The sequence below is a fragment of the Scyliorhinus canicula genome, chromosome 10, assembly GCF_902713615.1.
Source record: "Scyliorhinus canicula chromosome 10, sScyCan1.1, whole genome shotgun sequence".
In the NCBI taxonomy this organism is placed as follows: domain Eukaryota; kingdom Metazoa; phylum Chordata; class Chondrichthyes; order Carcharhiniformes; family Scyliorhinidae; genus Scyliorhinus; species Scyliorhinus canicula.
Genome location: NC_052155.1, coordinates 107,787,945 through 107,811,052, shown reverse-complemented (window position 1 = coordinate 107,811,052; position 23,108 = coordinate 107,787,945). Strand labels below are relative to the sequence as shown.

Genomic DNA, 23,108 nt, shown 5'->3' with positions numbered 1-23,108 from the left:
TACCAAGGAGGCAAAGGCCAGGAGTCTCTTTCGGCTCCTGCACTCCCGGATCTTCTGACACCCCAAATATCGCTATCCCCCAATGCGGCTTTACCCGAGAGTCCAAGACCTTGGACATAGCCTTTGCAAAGCCTCTCCAGAATTCTTTAAGCGCCGGGCATGCCCAAAACATATGGACATGGTTTGCTGGGCTCCCTGAACACCTCACACACCTGTCCTCCACCCCAAAGAACTTGCTCATTCTTGCCGCTGTCAGGTGCGCCCGGTGGACCACCTTAAACTGAATCAACCTAAGCCTGGCACAAGATGAGGAGGAATTGACCCTGCCCAGGGTGTCCGCCTACAGGTCCTCATCCAGCTCCTCCCACTTGCCCTTCAGCTCCTTCGCCGAGGCCTCCACCCCCTGCAGCTCCTGGTATATTTCTGCTACATTTCTGTCTTCTACCCACATGCCCGAGGCCTCCACCCCCTGCAGCTCCTGGTATATTTCTGCTACATTTCTGTCTTCTACCCACATGCCCGAGACCACTCTGTCCTGTATCCTGCGGGAAGGCAGCAGCGGAAATTCCACCACCTGCTTCTTCAAGAAAGCGCGGACTTGCATGTACCTAAAGGTATTCCCCGGGGGCAAACCAAATTTCTCCTCCAGCGCCTTCAGGCTCGAGAAAGTCCCATCTATAAACAAGTTGCCAATCCTTTTGATACATTCTCTGTGCCAGCTTAGAAACCCTCCGTCAAATCTACCCGGGACGAACCTGCGGTTGTTTCATATCGGGGTCCAGACTGCGGCCCCTACCTCCCCCCTGTGCCTTCTCCACTGACCCCAGATCCTCAGTGCCGCCATCACCACCAGGCTCGTGGTGTACCGTGCCGGTGAGAGCGGCAGCGGTGCCGTTATCAGTGCCCCAAGCTAGTATCCCTGCAAGATGCCGCCTCCATCCGCTTCCACACCGCCCCCCCACTCTACTACCCATTTCTGAATCATGGATATGTTCGCTGCCCAATAATAGCTGCAGAAGTTCGACAGCCCCCCGCCCCTCAAACCCGGACTGCGCTCTAAGAACAGTCTTTTAACTCGCGGGGTCTTGTTTGCCCACACAAATCCCGTGATAATCCTGTTCACCAGCTTGAAGAAGGACTTGGGGATGAGGGTGGGAAGGCACTGGAAGACGAGCAAGAACTTGAGGAGAACCGTCATCTTCACGGATTGCACCCTGCCCTCCAAGGAAAGCGGGAGCATGTCCAACCTCTTAAAGTCCCCCGCCATCTGATCCACAAGCCGAGTCAGGTTGAGCTTGTGCAGGGCATCCCAACTCTTAGCCACCCGTATGCCCAAATAGCGAAAGCTCCTCTCCACCATCTTGAGCTGGAGCTCTCCCAGTCTCTTTTCCTGGCCCCTCGCATGGATCACATCCCGACATTCAACTTATACCCCGAGAAATCCCCAAAATCTTTTAGGATCTGCATGACCTCCCCATCCCGTCCACCGGATCTGAAATATACAGGAGTAGGTCATCCGTGTACAGTGGAAAACGATGCTCCTCTCCTCCCCTCCCCGAACCAGCCCCCTCCAGTTTCTAGACATCCTCAATGCCATGGCCAATGGCTCGATTGCCAGGGCAAACAGCAGGGGGGGACAGGGGGCACCCCTCCCTCGTCCCCCGATGCAGCCTAAAGTACTCCGACCGCAGTCGGTTCGTGGGCACACTCGCTACGGGGGCCTGATAGAGTAATTTGACCCACCCTATGAATTCCTCGCCAAATCCAAATCTGCCTAATACTTTCCACAGGTACTCCCACTCCACCCGATCAAAGGCTTTTTCCACATCCATTGCAGCCACCACTTCTGCATCCCCTCCTTCCGAGGGCATCATGATCACGTTCAGGAACCTCCGCACATTCGTGTTCAGCTGCCTGCCCTTGACAAACCCCGTCTGGTCCTCATTAATGACCCCCGGGACACAGTCCTCAATTCTAGTGGCCAGGATCTTGGCCAACAGTTTGGCGTCTACATTAAGGAGTGAAATCGGCCTGTAAGAGCCACATTGCAATGGGTCCTTATCTCGTTTAACAATGAGCGAAATCAAGGCCCATGACATCATTGGGGGAAGGGTTCCCCTTTCCTTAGCCTCGTTGAAGGTTCTCAACAGTAGCGGGCTCAACAGCTCTGAGAATTTCCTATAGAATTCTACAGGATATCAGTCCAGTCCCGGGGCCTTGCCTGACTGCATACCCTCCAAACCTTTAACCAGCTCCTCCAACTAAATCGGGGCCCCTAATCCTTCTACTAGCTCCTGCTCCACCTTCGGAAACCTCAGTTGGTCCAAGAATTGCTTCATCCCTTCCCTCCCCTCCGGGGGTTCTGACTCATACAATTTTCCATAGAAATCCTTGAAGACCTCATTGGTCCTTTCCGAGCTCAGGGCCGTGTTACCCCACCTGTCCCTCATTCCCCCAATTTCCCTGGCCGCCTCTCTTCCGTAGTTGGTGTGCCAGCATCCTACTTGCCTTCTCCTCATACTCGTACGCCGTTCCTTGTAACTTCCTCAACTGAGCCTCTGCTTTCCCTGTGGTAAGCAAGTCAAATTCCGCCTGCAGGCTCCGGCGCTCCTTTAGCAGCCCCTCCTCGGGGGACTCCGCATACCTCCTGTCCACCCTGAATATCTCCCCCACCAACCTCTCCCTCTCCATCCTATCCCTATTCTCTCTGTGGGCCCTGATAGAGATTAGCTCCCCCCTGTAGAAATTCAAAGTACAAAGGCTTTCCTCTTGATGTGAAATGTGATGAAGCTTTCCATTCATCACACCGATAATACTCTTTTAAAAATAACGTGTTCCGTTGCCTAGTTTCACTTTTTGCAAAAATATTAAAATTGTCTCTGGAATGTCTTGTGCATCACATAGCAAAATTGAGTTATAATTTTTAACATGTCCATAAATGATAAATTAGGCTACAAAAAGACAGGGCATTTCTTAGTCTAGCTAGTGAAGTTGTCATCATAAATCATGTTAGCAGCTGTATGTTCTAATTTAGATGATAAATTGGCCCTTGCCACAGGGGCATCGTGGTTAGAGCTGTCCAGTGGACCTGACCATGCCCTTGTTCTCTAAAGAAGCAGAAGAATGGTCAGAGATTTAATTCTGTTTCAGTTGTCTCTGTGGTATCGTAATTTTAGTGTGGGTCAGTTTTGAAATGAACTTGCAGTAAAAATGCCACTCTGGTTGTATTGGGACGAGCGTTACTACGATGTGGAGCCATGACCGTTGTACTTTGGACATTAATCTTTCAACAGATTTGCATATGTCATCGTACTGGTTAGGTTTTTTATTATATGGATATGTAGGGCATTAGTTTAAATAACCCGCCTTTAGTTCATAATGACTTTATTGTGTTTGATCATTGGTAAATTGATAAGCATCCTTACATTTAAACTGAATCTATATTATAATGAATTAGTTTGTAGAAGCAGGATTTTCTCCAAACCATACCGTTTACTTGTTTGAACTTGTGTTTCTGATGAGGTAATATACCAGATTTATCTTGTCCCTATCCTTCGCTATCTTATACTACTGACATGGGTCATATTCTTTATTTCAAGGCTGAAAATCCCCATGTCTCTCCAGTCTTCCTTATAATTTAGATGTTTTACACAGGGATCAGCGTCATGATTTTTTAAGCACTGCTGCTTCCCAGTGCTAGAATGTGGCTCTTATTTCATGATGAGATGTGTACATCCAAAGTACATTCTGACCAGAGCAATGTATATATGCATTCTGCTGTTTTAGCTATTAACATTCTATTAGTTTTATTTCTTCATCTCTATTGATTGAATATATTAAGTATTTTGTCAATTCACAGAGTTCTTTAAACAGCACTTGTGGAATATTTTTGTCACCCAGTTTTTCCTTTAGTATGTTGAATACTTGATATGTTTCTGTATTAGACTTAATTTTGCATTTTTGTGCCCACAAACACAATTTTGTCAAACCGATCTTGTAATTTCTGAGCTAACTCCTTTGAGTGCTTAAAAACATGAGTAGTTGCAACTTCACAAAAGAAAGTCCTTGCTCTTTTTTGACACTGAATGTTGCTGTATTGTTCAGCGAAGATTCATTCAACATATATTTGAGATGACGGTTATCTTGTAAGGATAGGTTGGATCCATATCTATTGGGAGGTTAGAAGAATAAGAGGTGACCTTATTGAAACAGATGAGATCCTGAGAGGAGTTGACATGGTGGATGCGAGAGGATGATTCCCCTTATGAGAAAGATTGGAATTGGGGGGACAGTATAAAAATAAGGGATCTCTGTTTAAGATGGTGATGAGAACTTTCTTCTCTGAGGGTTGTTAATCTTTGAGATTTTCTTTCCCAGAGAGCAGTGGAGGAAGGTCATTGAATTAATTTAAGGCTGAGTTAGATACTTGATTGACATGGGAGTCAAAAGGTATAGGAACATAACAGGAAAGTAGAATTGAGGCCCTAGTCAGATCAGCCATGGTGGAGGCTCAAGGGTTGAATGGCCTACTACTCCTATTTTGCATGTACAGATGTATTTTCATTGAAAATTTTTTTTTTCTTAACTACTGTCTTATACAAGCTTGGGACTATAAATTGACCATCAATACACATTGTCTATTGAAATGAATGAAATGAAAATGCAATGAAATGAAAAATGAAATGAAAATCGCTTATTGTCACGAGTAGGCTTCAATGAAGTTACTGTGAAAAGCCCCTAGTCGCCACATTCCGGCGCCTGTCCAGGGAGGCTGGTACGGGAATCGGACCATGCTGCTGGCCTGCTTGGTCTGATTTAAAAGCCAGCGATTTAGCCCAGTGAGCTAAACCAGCCCTTTGTGGCTATTTGTTAACATTTTATTAGCATTGTACAATGTATCCCCTTTCACAACTAGTAATGAAGGTGAACAATTATCAGTGTTAAATAGGAACAGCAAATAAACCATGAAAATAAAGCAAAAAATGTAGAATAGGTTTCTCAGCTTCTGAAAGGAGACCAATTTGATGGTTTGAATGCACACCTTTGTTTGAACTTGGCAGTTTAAAATCATGACTTAATTAACTTGTATGTTATTATTAACTATTACAGATGGCAAATATTTTCACCAGACCTCTGATTCACGCAATTTAAAAATTACTCCTGTTGGAAGTACAAGATGTTCGGATTGACCCTTTATCTACCATAATGCTATTTTGGTGAATCTTAAGAAGGTAAAATTATATATTTGTTTCTTATGATTCCTGAAACCTGCAAGAGAAAGTCTACAAAGGATTCCATTGAGTAGCTTTGAAAAAAACTTGTTCAAAGGTTTTTAAAGTGTATGTAACTTACATTAAAATATTTCTGTGTTTGAGTTGGATTCGAATTTTACTGGAACAATGATGAATATCAATGCCGTTTACCCATCTGATATTATAAAGAGGATATCATTTATAAATTCTGAGCAGCAAAACATCCAGAACCTCAAAATACATATTTTAAAATGAAGAACTGTGACCATTGAAGTAATGTTTTAAAAATTAATTTAAAGTATGCGTGCGTCACTGGTTAGGGCAGCATTTATTGCCCATCCCTAGTTGCCCTTCAGAAGGTGGTGTTGAGCTGCCTTCTTGAACCACTGCAGTCCATGTGGTATGTAATTCAGGGGGGAAGGGGTAGTTCCAGGATTTTGATCCAGCGACAGTGAGAGAATGCCGATTTGTTTCCAAGTCAGGGTGGTGAGTGACTTGGAGGGGAACCTCCAGATAGTGGGGTTTCCAGGTATCTGCTGTTCTTGTCCTTCTAGACGGTAGCGGTCATGGGTTTGAAAGGTGCTGTCTAAGGAACCTTGGTGAGTTCCTGCAATGCATCTTGTAGCTGGTTGACATGGCTGCCACTGTTCACATATGGTGGAGGGTTTGAATGTTTGTGGAAGGAGGAGCAATCAAGCGGGCTGCTTTCTCCTGGATGGTGTCGAGCTACTTGTGTGTTGTTGGAGCTGCACTCATTCAGGCAAGTGGAGAGTATTCCATTACACTCCTGACTTGTAACTTGTAGATGGTGGACAGGCTTTGAGGGGGCAGGAGGTGAGTTACTCGCATAGGTTCCTAGCCTTTGATCTGCTCTGGTAGCCACATTTTTAATATGGCTAGTCCAGTTCAGTTTCTGATCAATGGTAGTCCCCAGCATGTTGATTGTGGGGCATTCAGCAATGGTAATACCATTGAACGTCATGGGGCGAAGGTTAGATCCTCTCTTGTAGGAGTAACTTGCCGCTTGTCAGCCCGGGCATGGATATTGTCCAGGTTTTGCTGCATTTGGACATGGACTGCTTCATTATCTGAGGAGCTGCGAATGGTGCTGAACATTGTGCAGTCATCTGTGGACATCCCCACATCTGCCCTCATGATAGAAGGGAGGTCATTGATGAAACAGCTGAATATGGTTTGGCCGAGGCCACTACCCTGAGGAATTCCTGCAGTGATGTCCTGGAGCTGAGATCGTGGCATGTGTTCATTGGATCTGTTCAAGTGTTGTCTTTGGACACACTTGACACTGACAGCCAGGCACCAGGAAATAAAAGCATAACTAAACGACCACGTTATCTCTAAAATTTGCTGGGCATTTAAGAGCTTATTGTTTTAGCCCAGAGTTCGAGATTTGATAATGAGAGTGAAAGAATACCATCTTTCATTTTCATCACTTTCCAATCACCGCAGCAGTAAATAAAAATATCTGAATGAAAAATAGTTAATTTCCCTAACCGCAGAGTGTGCAAAGCTGTATACAGGCAGATAGTTCCTACAGAGTCCATAATGGGACTCTTAATTCCCGGGTCATGGATTGAAACAGATGTTTTCTACAATATATTATTCAAAACAGATTTTTACCAACTCTTCAAAAGATTATAAATTGAAGGTCTGAGGCGAAGTTGAGATCCCTCTTTGCGAGTACGACCTCCAAGATTGGTCTGGATTTGTTCCAAGGTTTGTTATTAATTTCTCACTTTTTATTTTTAAACATAATTCCACTGAACTCTTATTTTTCCCAAACGTTGCCATTTTATTTTTATAGAATTCGGGAACAAATTCCCTACTCCAACTAGGCAGGACATGGCTGACTGTGATACCACAGACTACATCTTCACATCTGCAAGAAGTGCTCCCTCAGTGTTTGACACCAATAGGTGCAGACTTTAGGAAATGGCAGTATTAATCAAAAGTATGACACGAAGTTTGATGGAAAAAAAAAATGTAACATATTTTTACAATTCAACTCGGGGAGAATACTTCAACGTCAGCCACGTTGCAATGCACTACCTAGTTTACAGAGTCCCTAAACTCTCAGAATCCTGACAGTGCAGAAGGAGGTCATTCGGCCCAACGTGTCTGCACCGACCCTTTGGCAAGCACACTACCTAGACTATCACCCATCATATTCTTGCAATCACACCCTAACAGGCAAGTTAGCATGGCCAATCCACCGGCACTGCACATCATTGGACGGTGGCAGGAATCCGGAGCACCCGGGGGAAACTCGTGCAGACTTCGGACAGACAGTGACCCAAGTCGGGAATCGAACCCAGGTCCCATGCGCTGTGAAGCAATAGTGTTAACCACTGTGCTACCGTGCCGCTCTTAAATTCCAATTTTGGGTAATATAGAATGGCGAATCCACCTACATTGCACATCTTTGGACGGTGGGAAGAAACCGGAGCACCCGGAGGAAACCCATGCAGACACTGGGAGAATGTTCAAACTCCACACAGTTAACTGAGGGCGGAATCAACCTTAGTAAAAAAAAAAATTAAATTTCAGCTGCCTGTTGTAATTAACATATGTTGGATGCCTTAATAGTTTCTAAGATGTTTGCATATTGATTATTATTTTTGAATAATATAATGATTCAAGGTGATGACCATGCTTTCATATTCTGATAGGTGTGTGAAGGCAAGCTCGGTCTTAGAATGATTCTTCAGTGATTATGACAAAGGTAAATGTGATTAACGATTTGTTCAAATATCTTTGCGACTTTATACATTTAGAACTGGAACAATGAAGATTATCTTTGCCGTTTACCCATCTGATATAAAAGTCATGTGGATATCTACTTGTTCTGAGTTTCCAGCAAAATAAAAATGTATTTATTGAATCATATAGAGTTATAGCGCAGAAGGCGGCCATTCGGCCCATCGAGTCTACACCGGCCTCTGAAAGAGCACCCTACCTCTGTCCACACCTCCACCCGATCCCCGTAACCCAGAAACCCCACTTAACCATCGATCACTACAAGGCAATTTTGGCATCACCAATCCACCTAATGCGCACATCTTTGGACAGTGGAAGAAAACCAGAGCACCCGGGGGAATCCCACACAGACACTGGGAGAATGTGCAAACTTTATACAGGCAGTTACTCGAGGTCCGAATCAAACCTGGACCCCTGGCGCTGTGAGGCAGCAGTGCTAACCACTGTGCCACCCTGTTTGAGATGTCTCAAAGTGCTTCTGACATTAATAGTTCATAAGATGTTTGCGTATTCATTGTTAGTTTTGAATAACCACTGTGCTACCGTGCTGCCCTTGAATTCCAAATTGGAGTAATATAGCTTGGCCAATCCACCTACACTGCACATCTTTGAAAGGTGGTAGGAAACAGGAGCACCCGGGGGAAACCCACACAGGCACTGGGAGAATGTGCAAACTCCACACAGACAGTTAACTGCACAGACAATCAACCCTAGGAAAAAGATTTTAAAAATTTTCAGCTGCCTGTTGTAATTGACATATGTTGGATGCATTAGTAGTTTATAAGCTGTTTGCATATTGATTATTATTTTTGAATAATATAATGATTCCAGGTGATGACCGTGCCTACATATTCTGATAGCTGTGTGAAGGAAGCCTTGGTTTCAGAATTATTCTGCCGTGATTACGACAAAGGTAAATGTGATTCATGATTTCTTCAAATATCTTTGCGACTTTATTCATTTAGAACTGGAACAATGAAGATTACCTTTGCCGTTTACCCATCTGATATAAATATCATGTGGATATCTACTTGTTCTGAGTTTCCAGCAGAATAAAAATGTATTCATTTGTACTAAAATTTCAAATGTTTTGGTCAAATGAGTTGATATTCTGGAGCATGTTATTTTCAAATTAATATATTATGAGCATTTAGGTTACTGTCTAAAATGAATATTGAATTCAATGTGAAAGTACCCACTCCTCTGTAAAAGCAGTCATTGAATTTATTATTGTATCATATAGAGTTTACAGTGCAGAAGGCGGCCATTTGGCCCATCGCGTCCACACCGGCCTCTGAAAGAGCACCCTACCTCTGTCCACACCTCCATCCGATCACCGTAACCTAGCAACCCCACCTAACTGTTGGTCACTAGAGGGCAATTTTTGCGTCACCAATCCACCTAACGCGCACATCCTTGGATGGCGGAAGGAAACCAGAGCACCCGGGGGAAGCCCACGCAGACACTAGGAGAATGTGCAAACTTTATACAGACAGTTACTCAAGGTCAGAATCAAACCTGGGCCCCTGGCGCTGTGATGCAGCAGTGCTAACCACTGTGCCACCCTGTTGGAGATGTCTCAAAGTGCTTTTGACATTAATTACTGAGTGTGTAGCTTTGGTCTGTCAGCCAATTAATGTACTCTCAAGTGTTACTTAGACAGCAATAACCTGCTTCCTGATGCCCAGTTTGGGTTCTATCAGGGCAACTTGGCTCCTTTCCATGGTCCAAATATGGACAAAAAAGCTGAATTAGGCAGGGAGGTGAGAGTGACTGTCAAGGCAGCATTTAATTAAGTGTGACACCAAGGACCCCGAGCAAAACGGAAGCGAATGGGAATAGGGGAAACTTCTTCACTGTTTGGAGCCATCCTTGGCACAAAGAAAGATGGTTGTGGTTGTTGGATGCCAATCATCTCAGTCCCAGGATATTAGTGTTGCAGTTCCTCATCAGTAGTGTCCTATACCCAAACATTTTCAGCTCCTTCATCAGTGATCTTCCTACATAACATCAGAAGTGGGGATGTCCGCTACTGATTGCACAGTGTTCAGTACCATTCATAACATCCCAATAGTGAAGCAGTCCTTGTCCATGTGCAGCAAGACCTGGACAGCATTCAGGCTTGGGCTGAGAAGTTGCAAGTAACATTTGTGCCCCACGTGCCAGGCAATAATCATCTCCCGCACGAGAGAATCTAGCCATTTCCTCTTGACCATCAATGGCATTACCATTGCTGAATCCCCCCACTATCAATGTCCTGGGAGGTTACTATGGACCAGAAACTCCATTGGACTAGCTATATAAATACTGTGGCTACAAGAGCAGATAAGAAGTAGCCCACCCACTGACTCCTGTAAGCCTGTTTACCACCTGTAAGCCACAAGTCAATAGTTTAATGGAGTACTCTGCGCTCGCCTGGTTGAGTGCACTCCCAACAACACACAAGAAGTTAATTGAGGACAAAGTAGCCTGCTTGATTGGCACCCCATTTGCCACCCTAAATATTCACTCCCTACATCAGCGATTGTGTGCCATCTGCACAATGCATACAACAGCTTGCCAAAGCCCTTTCAATAGCACCTGTAACCTCTTGGACCTAGGACAAAGGCAGCAGATGCAGAGGAACACTACTATCTACAAGTTCCCTTGCGTGTAATGCCATCCTGACTTGAAACTATGTTACCAGTTCAAAAACCTGGAACATTCTTCCAGAACAGCATGGTAGGTGTACTTGTATCTTTTGGACTGTAGCACTTCAAAATGGCAGCTCACCTGTACTTTCTTGAGGGATAGGGAATACATAGGCAGAACGGTAGCATTGTGGACAGCACAATTGCTTCACAGCTCCAGGATCCCAGGTTTGAATTGGGCTTGGGTCACTGTGTGTGTGGAGTCTGCACATCCCGTGTGTGCGTGGGTTTCCTCCGGGTGCGCAGGTTAGGTGGATTGGCCATGATAAATTGTCCTTAGTGTCCAAAATTGCCGTTAGTGTTGGGTGGGGTTGTGGGGATAGTGTAGAGGTGTTGACCTTGGGTAGAGTGCTCTTTCCAAGAGCCAGTGCAGACACGATGGGCTGAATGGCAACCTGCACTGTAAATTCTATGATAATCTATGATTCTGGCCTTACTAGTGACCTCGCACCTAATCAAAGAAGATTTTAAAATGATTGCTGAAACGTAGTGAACCCAAGGAAAAAGATTAATGTTTTTTTCAGCTGCCTCTTGTAATTCATAGAATCTGCAGTGCAGAAGGAGGCCGTTCGGCCCATCGTATCTGCACCCGTCCTTGGAAAGAGGACCCTACCAAATCCCCTTTTCTCCACCCGATCACTGTAACCCAGTAACCCCACTTAACCTTTTTGGACACTAAGGGCAATTTAGCATGGCCAATTCACCTAAGCCGCACATCTCATTGACATATGTTGGATGCATTAATAGTTTATAAGATGTTTGCATATTCATTATTATTTTTGAATAATATAATGATTCCAGGTGATGAATGTGCCTACATATTCTGATAGCTGTGTGAAGGAAGCCGTGGTCTTAGATTGCTTCTGCCGTAATTCCGACAAAGGTAAATGTGATTCATGATTTGTACAAATATCTTTGCAACTTATACATTTATAGCTGGAAAAATGAAGATTACCTTTGTCGTTTACCCATCTGATATAAAACTCATGTGGATATCTACTTGTTCTGAGTTTCCAGCAGGATAAAAATGTATTTATTTGTCCTAAAATTTCAAATGTTTTGATCAAATGAGTTGATATTCTGGAGTGTGTTATTTTCAAATTCATATGTTATTAGCATTTATGTTACTGTCTAAAATTGTTATTCAATTCAATGTAAAAGTACCCACTCATTTGTGAAAGCGATCGTTGAATTTATTGAATCATATAGAATTTGCAGTGCACTCGGCCCATCGTATACCGGCCTCCTGAAGGAGCAACCTACCTAAGTCCACATCTCCCTCCCTATCCCCGTAACCCAGCAAATCCACCTAATCGTTGGACACTACAGGGCAATTTTAGCGTGACCGATCCACCTAACACACACATCTTTGTACGTTGGGAGGAAACCGGAGCACCTAGAGGAAACCCACGCAGACACTGGGAAAACGTGCAGACTCCGTACATCCAGTGACCCAAGTCGGGAATCGAACCCGGGTCCCTGGCACTGTGAAGCAATAGTGCTAACCACTGTGCTACCGTTCCGCCCTTACATTCCAATTTGGGGTAATATACCATGGCCAATCCACCTACACTGCACATCTTTGGACAGTGGTAGGAAACCGGAGCACCCGGGGGAAACTCGCGCAGACACTGGGAGAACGTGCAGACTCTGTACAGACACTTAACTGAGGGCGGAATCAACCCTAGGAAAAATATTTTTTAAATTTTCAGCTGCCTTTGGCATTGTAAACAGTTACAGATAACAACAGAAAAAACAAAAAATGCAAAAATGTGCAAACATCAACGTAAAATCAATACTTCAATCGAACCCTACAGCACATGCCCGCTCCTCTGCATTAATAGTTTATAAGATGTTTGCATATTGATTATTATTTTTGAATAATATAATGATTCCAGGTGATGACCGTGCCTACATATTCTGATAGCTGTGTGAAGGAAGCCTTGGTCTCAGAATGATTCTGCCGTGATTGCGACAAAGGTAAATGTGATTCATGATTTGTTCAAATATCTTTGCGACTTTATTCATTTAGAACTGGAACAATGAAGATTACCTTTGCCGTTTACCCATCTGATATAAATATCATGTGGATATCTACTTGTTCTGAGTTTCCAGCAGAATAAAAATGTATTTGTACTAAAAGTTCAAATGTTTTGATCAAATGAGTTGATATCCTGGAGCGTGTTATTTGCAAATTAATATGTCATTAGCATTTATGTTACTGTCTAAAATTGTTACTCAATTAAATGTAAAAGTACCCACTCATCTGTGAAAGCGATCGTTGAATTTATTGAATCATATAGAATTTACAGGGCACTCGGCCCATCATATACCGGCCTCCTGAAGGAGCAACCGACCCAAGTCCACCTCTTCCCCCCTTTCCCCGTAACCCAGCTACCCCACCTAACCTTTGGACACTACAGGGCAATTTTAGCGTGACCAATGCACCTAACCCGCACATCATTGGATGGCGGAAGAAAACCGGAGCACCCGGAGGAAGCCCACAAAGGGGCTGGGAGAATGTGCAAACTTTATACAGACAGTTACTCAAGGTCAGAATCAAAGCTGGGCCCCTGGCGCTGTGAGGCAGCAGTGCTAACCACTGTGCCACCCTGTTTGAGATGCCCCAAACTGCTTTTGACATTAATTACTGAGTGTGTAGCTTTGATCTGTCAGCCAATTAATGTACGGCATTGTCAACAGTACTCTCAAGTGTTACTTAGACAGCAATAACCTGATTCCTGATGCCCAGTTTGGGTTCTATCAGGACAACTTGGCTCCTTTCCATTGTCCAGATATGGACACTAAAAGCTGAATTAGGCAGGGAGGTGAGAGTGACTGTCAAGGCAGCATTTAATTAAGTGTGACACAAAGGACCCCGAGCAAAACGGAAGCGAATGGGAATAGGGGAAACTTCTTCGCTGTTTGGAGCCATCCTTGGCACAAAGAAAGATGGTTGTGGTTGTTGGATGCCAATCATCTCAGTCCCAGGATGTTAGTGTTGCAGTTCCTCATCAGTAGTGTCCTATACCCAAACATTTTCAGCTCCTTCATCAGTGATGTTCGTTCTTTCATAACATCAGAAGTGGGGATGTCTGCTACTGATTGCACAGTGTTCAGTACCATTCATAACATTCCAATAGTGAAGCAGTCCTTGTCCATGTGCAGCAAGACCTGGACAGCATTCAGGCTTGGGCTGAGAAGTTGCAAGTAACATTTGTGCCCCACGTGCCAGGCAATAATCATCTCCCGCACGAGAGAATCTAGCCATTTCCTCTTGACCATCAATGGCATTATCATTGCTGAATCCCCCACTATCAATGTCCTGGGAGGTTACTACGGACCAGAAACTTAATTGGACCAGCTACTGTGGCTACAAGAGCAGATAAGAAGTAGCCCACCCACTGACTCCTGAAAGCCTGTTTACCACCTGTAAGCCACAAGTCAATAGTTTAATGGAGTACTCTGCACTCAAAGGAAACCCGCACAGACACTGGGAGAACGTGCAGACTCCGGACAGACAGTGACCTAAGTTGGGAATCGAACCCGGGTCCCTGGCACTGTGAAGCAATAGTGCTAACCACTGTGCTACCGTGCCGTCCTTCCATTCCAATCTGGGGTAATATAGCGTGGCCAATCCACCTACATTCCACATCTCTGGACGGTGGTAGGAAACCGGAGCACCCGGGGGAAACTCGCGCAGACAGTGGGAGAAAGTGCAGGCTTCGTACAGTTTCCTGAGGGTGGAATCAACCCTAGGAAAAAGGTTTTTAAAATTTCCAGCTGCCTGTTGTAATTGACATATGTTGGATGCATTAATAGTTTATAAGATGTTTGCATATTGATTATTATTTTTGAATAATATAATGATTCCAGGTGATGACCGTGCCTACATATTCTGATAGCTGTGTGAAGGAAGCCTTGGTCTCAGAATGATTCTGCCGTGATTACGACAAAGGTAAATGTGATTCATGATTTGTTCAAATATCTTTGCGACTTTATTCATTTAGAACTGGAACAATGAAGATTACCTTTGCCGTTTACCCATCTGAGATAAAAATCATGTGGATATCTACTTGTTCTGAGTTTCTAGCAGAATAAAAATGTATTTATTTGTACTAAAATTTCAAATGTTTTGGTCAAATGAGTTGATATTCTGCAGCATTTTATTTTCAAATTAATATGTTATGAGCATTTAGGTTACTGTCTAAAATGAATATTGAATTCAATGTGAAAGTACCCACTCATCTGTAAAAGCAATCATTGAATTTATTGTATGATATAGAGTTTACAGTGCAGAAGGTGGCCGTTCGGCCCATCGAGACTGCACCTGTCTCTGAAAGAGCACTCTACGTCTGTCCACACATCCACCCGATCCCCGTTACCTAGCAACCCCACCTAACCGTTGGTCACTACAGGGCAATTTTGGCGTGACCAATCCACCTCACGCACATCTTTGGATGGCGGAAGGAAACCGGAGCACCCGGAGGAAACCCACACAGGCGCTGGGAAAATGTGCAAACTTTATACAGGCAGTTACTCGAGGTTCGAAACAAACCTGGGCCCCTGGCGTTGTGCGGCAGCAGTGCTAACCACTGTGCCACCCTGTTTGAGATGTCCCAAACTGCTTTTGACATTAATTACTGAGTGTGTAGCTTTGATCTGTCAGCCAATTAATTTACGGCACCATCAACAGTACTCTCAAGTGTTACTTAGACAGCAATAACCTGCTTTCTGATGCCCAGTTTGGGTTCTATCCGGGCAACCTGGCTCCTTTCCATGGTCCAAACATGGACAAAAAAGCTGAATTAAGCACGGAGGTGAGAGGGACTGTCAAGGCAGCATTTAATTAAGTGTGACACCAAGGACCCCGAGCAAAATGTGAGCGAATGGGAATAGGGGAAAAGTCTTCACTCTTTGGAGCCATCCTTGGCACAAAGAAAGATGGTTGTGGTTGTTGGATGCCAATCATCTCAGTCCCAGGATATTAGTGTTGCAGTTCCTCATGAGTAGTGTCCTATACTCAAACATTTTCAGCTCCTTCATCAGTGATGTTCGTTCCTTCATAACATCAGAAGTGGGGATGTCTGCTACTGATTGCACAGTGTTCAGTACCATTCATAACATTCCAATAGTGAAGCGGTCCTTGTCCATGGACAGCATTCAGGCTTGGGCTGAGAAGTTGCAAATAACATTTGTGCCCCACGTGCCAGGCAATAATCATCTCCCGCACGAGAATCTAGCCATTTCCTCTTGACCATCAATGGCATTACCATCGCTGAATCCCCCACCATCAATGTCCTGGGAGGTTACTATGGACCAGAAACTCCATTGGACTAGCTACATAAATACTGTGGCTACAAGAGCAGATAAGAAGTAGCCCATCCACTGACTCCTGTAAGCCTGTTTACCACCTGTAAGCCACAAGTCAATAGTTTAATGGAGTACTCTCCACGCGCCTGGTTGAGTGCTCTCCCAACAACACAAGAAGTTAATTGAGGAAAAAGCAGCTGCTTGATTGGCACCCCATTTCCCACACTTAATGTTCACTCCCTACATTAGCGATTGTGTGCCATCTGCACAATGCATACAACAGCTTGCCAAAGCCCTTTCAATAGCACCTGTAACCTCTGGGACCTACGACAAAGGCAGCAGATGCAGAGGAACACTACTATCTACAAGTTCCCTTGCGTGTAATGCCATCCTGACTTGAAACTATGTTACCAGATCAAAAACATGGAACATCCTTCCAGAACAGCATGGTAGGTGTACTTGTATCCATTGAACTGTAGCACTTCACGATGGCAGCTCACCCTCACTTTCTCGAGGGATTGGCAATACATGGGCAGAACGGTAGCATTGTGGACAGCACAATTGCTTCACAGCTCCAGGGTCCCAGGTTCGAGTCGGGCTTGGGTCACTGTCTGTGCGGAGTCTGCACATCCTCCCCGTATGTGCGTGGGTTTCCTCCGGGTGCTCCGGCTTCCTCCCACAGTCCAAAGATGGACAGGTTAGGTGGATTGGCCATGATAAACTGCCCTTAGTGTCCAAAATTGCCCTTCTTGTTGGGTGGGGCTACTGGGTTATGGGGATAGGGTGGAGGTGTTGACCCTGGGTAGGGTGCTCTTTCCAAGAGCTGGTGCAGACACGATGGGCCGAATGGCCTCCTTCTGCACTGTAAATTCTATGATAATCTCTGATTCTGGCCATACCAGTGACCTCTGATCTAATCAAAGATGATTTTAAAATGATTGCTGAAATGTAGTGAACCCTAGGAAAAAGATTAATGTTTTTTTCAGCTGCCTGTTGTAATTCAGAGAATCTACAGTGCAGACGGAGACCATTCGGCCCATCGTATCTGCACACGTCCTTGGAAAGCAGGCCCATGTCTCCACCCGATCACTGTAACCCAGTAACCCCACTTACCCTTTTTGGACACTAAGGGCAATTTAGTATGGCCAATCCACCTAACCCGCACATCTCATTGACATATGTTGGATGCATTAATAGTTTATAAGATGTTTGCATATTCATTATTATTTTTGAATAATATAATGATTCCAGGTGATGACCGTGCCTACATATTCTGATAGCTGTGTGAAGGAAGGCTCGGTCTTAGAATGATTCTGCCGTGATTCCGACAAAGGTAAATGTGATTGATGATTTGTACAAATATCTTTGCGACTTATACATTTATAGCTGGAAAAATGAAGATTACCTTTGACGTTTTGCCATCTGATATAAAAATCATGTGGATATCTACTTGTTCTGAGTTTCCAGCAGGATAAAAATGTATTTATTTGTCCTAAAATTTCAAATGTTTTGATCAAATGAGTTGATATTCTGGAACGTGTTATTTTGAAATTAATATGTTATTAGCATTTATGTTACTGTCTAAAATTGTTATTCAATTCAATGTAAAAGTACCCACTCATCTGTGAAAGCGATCATTGAATTTATTGAATCATATAGAATTTGCAGTGCACTCGGCCCATCATATACCGGCCTCCTGAAGGAGCAAACTACCTAAGTCCACATCTCCCTCCCTATCCCTGTAAGCCAGCAACCCCACCTAACCATTAGACACTACAGGGCAATTTTAGCGTGACCAATGCACCTAACCCGCACATCTTTGTACGGTGGGAGGAAACCGGAGCACTCAGAGGAACCCGCACAGACACTGGGAGAACGTGCAGACTCCGTACAGACAGTGACCTAAGTCGGGAATCGAACCCGGGTACCTGGCACTGAAGCAATAGTGCTAACCACTGTGCTACCGTGCCGTCCTTCCATTCTAATCTGGGGTAATATAGCGTGGCCAATCCACCTACATTCCACATCACTGGACGGGGGTAGGAAACCGGAGCACCCGGGAGAAACTCGCGCAGACACTGGAAGAACGTGCAGACTCTGTACAGACAGTTAACTGAGGGCGGAATCAACCCTAGGAAAAATATTTTTTAAATTTTCAGCTGCCTTCGGCATTGTAAACAGTTACAGAAAACAACAGAAAAAACAAAAAATGCAAAAATGTGCAAACATCAACGTAAAATCAATACTTCAATCGAACCCTACAGCACAAGCCCGCTCCTCTCCCATCGACACTGCCCGCGGATGCATTAATAGTTTATAAGATGTTTGCATATTGATTATTATTTTTGAATAATATAATGATTTCAGGTGATGACCGTGCCTACATATTCTGATAGCTGTGTGAAGGAAGCCTTGGTCTCAGAATGATTCTGCCGTGATTGCGACAAAGGTAAATGTGATTCATGATTTGTTCAAATATCTTTGCGACTTTATTCATTTAGAACTGGAACAATGAAGATTACCTTTGCCGTTTACCCATCTGATATAAATATCATGTGGATATCTACTTGTTCTGAGTTTCCAGCAGAATAAAAATGTATTTGTACTAAAATTTCAAATGTTTTCATCAAATGAGTTGATATTCTGGAGCGTGTTATTTGGAAATTAATATGTTATTAGCATTTATGTTACTGTCTAAAATTGTTATTCATTTCAATGTAAAAGTACCCACTCATCTGTGAAAGCGATCGTTGAATTTATTGAATCATATAGAATTTACAATGCACTCGGCCCATCATATACCGGCCTCCTGAAGGAGCAACCTACCTAAGTCCACCTCTCCCCCCTTTCCCCGTAACCCAGCTACCCCACCTAACCATTGGACATTACAGGGCACTTTTAGCGTGACCAATGCACCTAACCCGCACATCTTTGTACGGTGGGAGGAAACCGGAGCACTCGGAGGAACCCGCACAGACACTGGGAGAACGTGCAGACTCCGTACAGACAGTGACCTAAGTCGGGAATCGAACCCGGGTACCTGGCACTGAAGCAATAGTGCTAACCACTGTGCTACCGTGCCGTCCTTCCATTCCAATCTGGGGTAATATAGCGTGGCCAATCCACCTACATTCCACATCACTGGACGGGGGTCGGAAACCGGAGCACCCGGGGGAAACTCGCGCAGACAGTGGGAGAACGTGCAGGCTTCGTACAGTTTCCTGAGGGCGGAATCAACCCTAGGAAAAAGATTTTTAAAATTTCCAGCTGCCTGTTGTAATCTACATATGTTGGATGCATTAATAGTTTATAAGTAGTTTGCATATTGATTATTATTTTTGAATAATATAATGATTCCAGGTGATGACCGTGCCTACATATTCTGATAGCTGTGTGAAGGAAGCCTTGGTCTCAGAATGATTCTGCCGTGATTGCGACAAAGGTAAATGTGATTCATGATTTGTTCAGATATCTTTGCGACTTTATTCATTTAGAACTGGAACAATGAAGATTACCTTTGCCGTTTACCCATCTGATATAAAAACCATGTGGATATCTACTTGTTCTGAGTTTCCAGCAGAATAAAAATGTATTTGTACTAAAATTTCAAATGTTTTCATCAAATGAGTTGATATTCTGGAGCGTGTTATTTGGAAATTAATATGTTATTAGCATTTATGTTACTGTCTAAAATTGTTATTCATTTCAATGTAAAAGTACCCACTCATCTGTGAAAGCGATCGTTGAATTTATTGAATCATATAGAATTTACAATGCACTCGGCCCATCATATACCGGCCTCCTGAAGGAGCAACCTACCTAAGTCCACCTCTCCCCCCTTTCCCCGTAACCCAGCTACCCCACCTAACCATTGGACATTACAGGGCACTTTTAGCGTGACCAATGCACCTAACCCGCACATCTTTGTACGGTGGGAGGAAACCGGAGCACTCGGAGGAACCCGCACAGACACTGGGAGAACGTGCAGACTCCGTACAGACAGTGACCTAAGTCGGGAATCGAACCCGGGTACCTGGCACTGAAGCAATAGTGCTAACCACTGTGCTACCGTGCCGTCCTTCCATTCCAATCTGGGGTAATATAGCGTGGCCAATCCACCTACATTCCACATCACTGGACGGGGGTCGGAAACCGGAGCACCCGGGGGAAACTCGCGCAGACAGTGGGAGAACGTGCAGGCTTCGTACAGTTTCCTGAGGGCGGAATCAACCCTAGGAAAAAGATTTTTAAAATTTCCAGCTGCCTGTTGTAATCTACATATGTTGGATGCATTAATAGTTTATAAGTAGTTTGCATATTGATTATTATTTTTGAATAATATAATGATTCCAGGTGATGACCGTGCCTACATATTCTGATAGCTGTGTGAAGGAAGCCTTGGTCTCAGAATGATTCTGCCGTGATTGCGACAAAGGTAAATGTGATTCATGATTTGTTCAGATATCTTTGCGACTTTATTCATTTAGAACTGGAACAATGAAGATTACCTTTGCCGTTTACCCATCTGATATAAAAACCATGTGGATATCTACTTGTTCTGAGTTTCCAGCAGAATAAAAATGTATTTATTTGTACTTAAATTTCAAATGTTTTGGTCAAATGAGTTGATATTCTGGAGTGTGTTATTTGCATTTATGTTACTGTCTAAAATTGTTATTCAATTCAATGTAAAAGTACACACTCATCTGTGAAAGCGATCGTTGAATTTATTGAATCATATAGAATTTGCAGTGCACTCGGCCCATCGTATACCGGCCTCCTGAAGGAGCAACCTACCTAAGTCCACATCTCCCTCCCTATCCCCGTAACCCAGCAACCCCACCTAATCGTTGGACACTACAGGGCAATTTTAGCGTGACCGATCCACCTAACACGCACATCTTTGTACGGTGGGAGGAAACCGGAGCATTCAGAGGAAACCCACGCAGACACTGGGAAAACATGCAGACTCCGTACATCCAGTGACCCAAGTCGGGAATTGAACCCGGGTCCCTGGCACAGTGAAGCAATAGTGCTAACCACTGTGCTACCGTGCCGCCCTTACATTCCTATTTGGGGTAATATACCATGGCCAATCCACCTACACGGCACATCTTTGGACGGTGGTAGGAAACCGGAGCACCCGGGAGAAACTCGCGCAGACACTGGAAGAACGTGCAGACTCTGTACAGACAGTTAACTGAGGGCGGAATCAACCCTAGGAAAAATATTTTTTAAATTTTCAGCTGCCTTCGGCATTGTAAACAGTTACAGAAAACAACAGAAAAAACAAAAAATGCAAAAATGTGCAAACATCAACGTAAAATCAATACTTAATCGAACCCTACAGCACAAGCCCGCTCCTCTCCCATCGACACTGCCCGCGGATGCATTAATAGTTTATAAGATGTTTGCATATTGATTATTATTTTTGAATAATATAATGATTTCAGGTGATGACCGTGCCTACATATTCTGATAGCTGTGTGAAGGAAGCCTTGGTCTCAGAATGATTCTGCCGTGATTGCGACAAAGGTAAATGTGATTCATGATTTGTTCAAATATCTTTGCGACTTTATTCATTTAGAACTGGAACAATGAAGATTACCTTTGCCGTTTACCCATCTGATATAAATATCATGTGGATATCTACTTGTTCTGAGTTTCCAGCAGAATAAAAATGTATTTGTACTAAAATTTCAAATGTTTTCATCAAATGAGTTGATATTCTGGAGCGTGTTATTTGGAAATTAATATGTTATTAGCATTTATGTTACTGTCTAAAATTGTTATTCATTTCAATGTAAAAGTACCCACTCATCTGTGAAAGCGATCGTTGAATTTATTGAATCATATAGAATTTACAATGCACTCGGCCCATCATATACCGGCCTCCTGAAGGAGCAACCTACCTAAGTCCACCTCTCCCCCCTTTCCCCGTAACCCAGCTACCCCACCTAACCTTTGGACACGACAGGGCAATTTTAGAGTGACCAATGCACCTAACCCGCACATCTTTGTACGGTGGGAGGAAACCGGAGCACTCGGAGGAAACCCGCACAGACACTGGGAGAATGTGCAGACTCCGTACAGACAGTGACCTAAGTCAGGAATCGAACCCGGGTCCCTGGCACTGTGAAGCAATAGTGCCAACCACTGTGCTACCGTGCCGTCCTTCCATTCCAATTTGGGGTAATATAGCGTGGCCAATCCACCTACATTCCACATCTCTGGACGGTGGTAGGAAACAGGAGCACCCGGGGCAAACTCATGCAGACAGTGGGAGAACGTGCAGACTTCATACAGACAGTTAACTGAGGGCGGAATCAACCCTAGGAAAAAGATTTTTAAAAGTTCCAGCTGCCTGTTGTAATTGACATATGTTGGATGAATTAATAGTTTATAAGGTGTTTGCATATTGATTATTATTTTTGAATAATATGATTTCAGGTGATGACCGTGCCTACATATTGTGATAGCTGTGTGAAGGAAGCCTTGGTCTCAGAATGATTCTGCCGTGATTACGACAAAGGTAAATGTGATTCATGATTTGTTCAAATATCTTTGCGGCTTTATTCATTTAGAACTGGAACAATGAAGATTACCGTTGCCGTTTACCCATCTGATATAAAAATCATGTGGATATCTACTTGTTCTGAGTTTCCAGCAGAATAAAAATGTATTTATTTGTACTAAAATTTCAAATGTTTTGGTCAAATGAGTTGATATTCTGCAGCATTTTATTTTCAAATTAATATGTTATGAGCATTTAGGTTACTGTCTAAAATGAATATTGAATTCAATGTGAAAGTACCCACTCATCTGTAAAAGCAATCATTGAATTTATTGTATGATATAGAGTTTACAGTGCAGAAGGTGGTCGTTCGGCCCATCGAGACTACACCTGCCTCTGAAGGAGCACCCTACGTCTGTCCACACCTCCACCCGATCCCCGTAACCTAGCAACCCCACCTAACCGTTGGTCACTACAGGGCAATTTTGGCGTGACCAATCCACCTAACCCGCACATCTTTGGATGGCGGATGGAAACAGGAGCACCCGGGGGAAACCCACACAG

The 23,108-nt window shown here is 43.8% G+C and overlaps 1 long non-coding RNA gene across 21 annotated transcripts in view; it reads left to right on the top strand.

Annotated features, from left to right (window-relative positions):
* LOC119972591 overlaps positions 1-23,108 on the top strand; it is a 57,896-nt gene that overhangs the window by 4,605 nt on the left and 30,183 nt on the right. For 14 of the 21 annotated variants that reach the window (XR_005462097.1, XR_005462102.1, XR_005462100.1 and 11 more), the window contains exons 2-13: positions 5,110-5,231; positions 7,940-7,992; positions 8,859-8,940; positions 11,519-11,600; positions 12,616-12,697; positions 14,594-14,675; positions 17,282-17,363; positions 18,398-18,479; positions 19,391-19,472; positions 20,384-20,465; positions 21,484-21,565; positions 22,481-22,562. This is a non-coding gene — a long non-coding RNA (uncharacterized LOC119972591). The remainder of the gene's footprint in view (positions 1-5,109; positions 5,232-7,939; positions 7,993-8,858; positions 8,941-11,518; positions 11,601-12,615; positions 12,698-14,593; positions 14,676-17,281; positions 17,364-18,397; positions 18,480-19,390; positions 19,473-20,383; positions 20,466-21,483; positions 21,566-22,480; positions 22,563-23,108) is intronic. The other 7 variants (XR_005462106.1, XR_005462099.1, XR_005462104.1 and 4 more) reach the window with 5 other exon arrangements.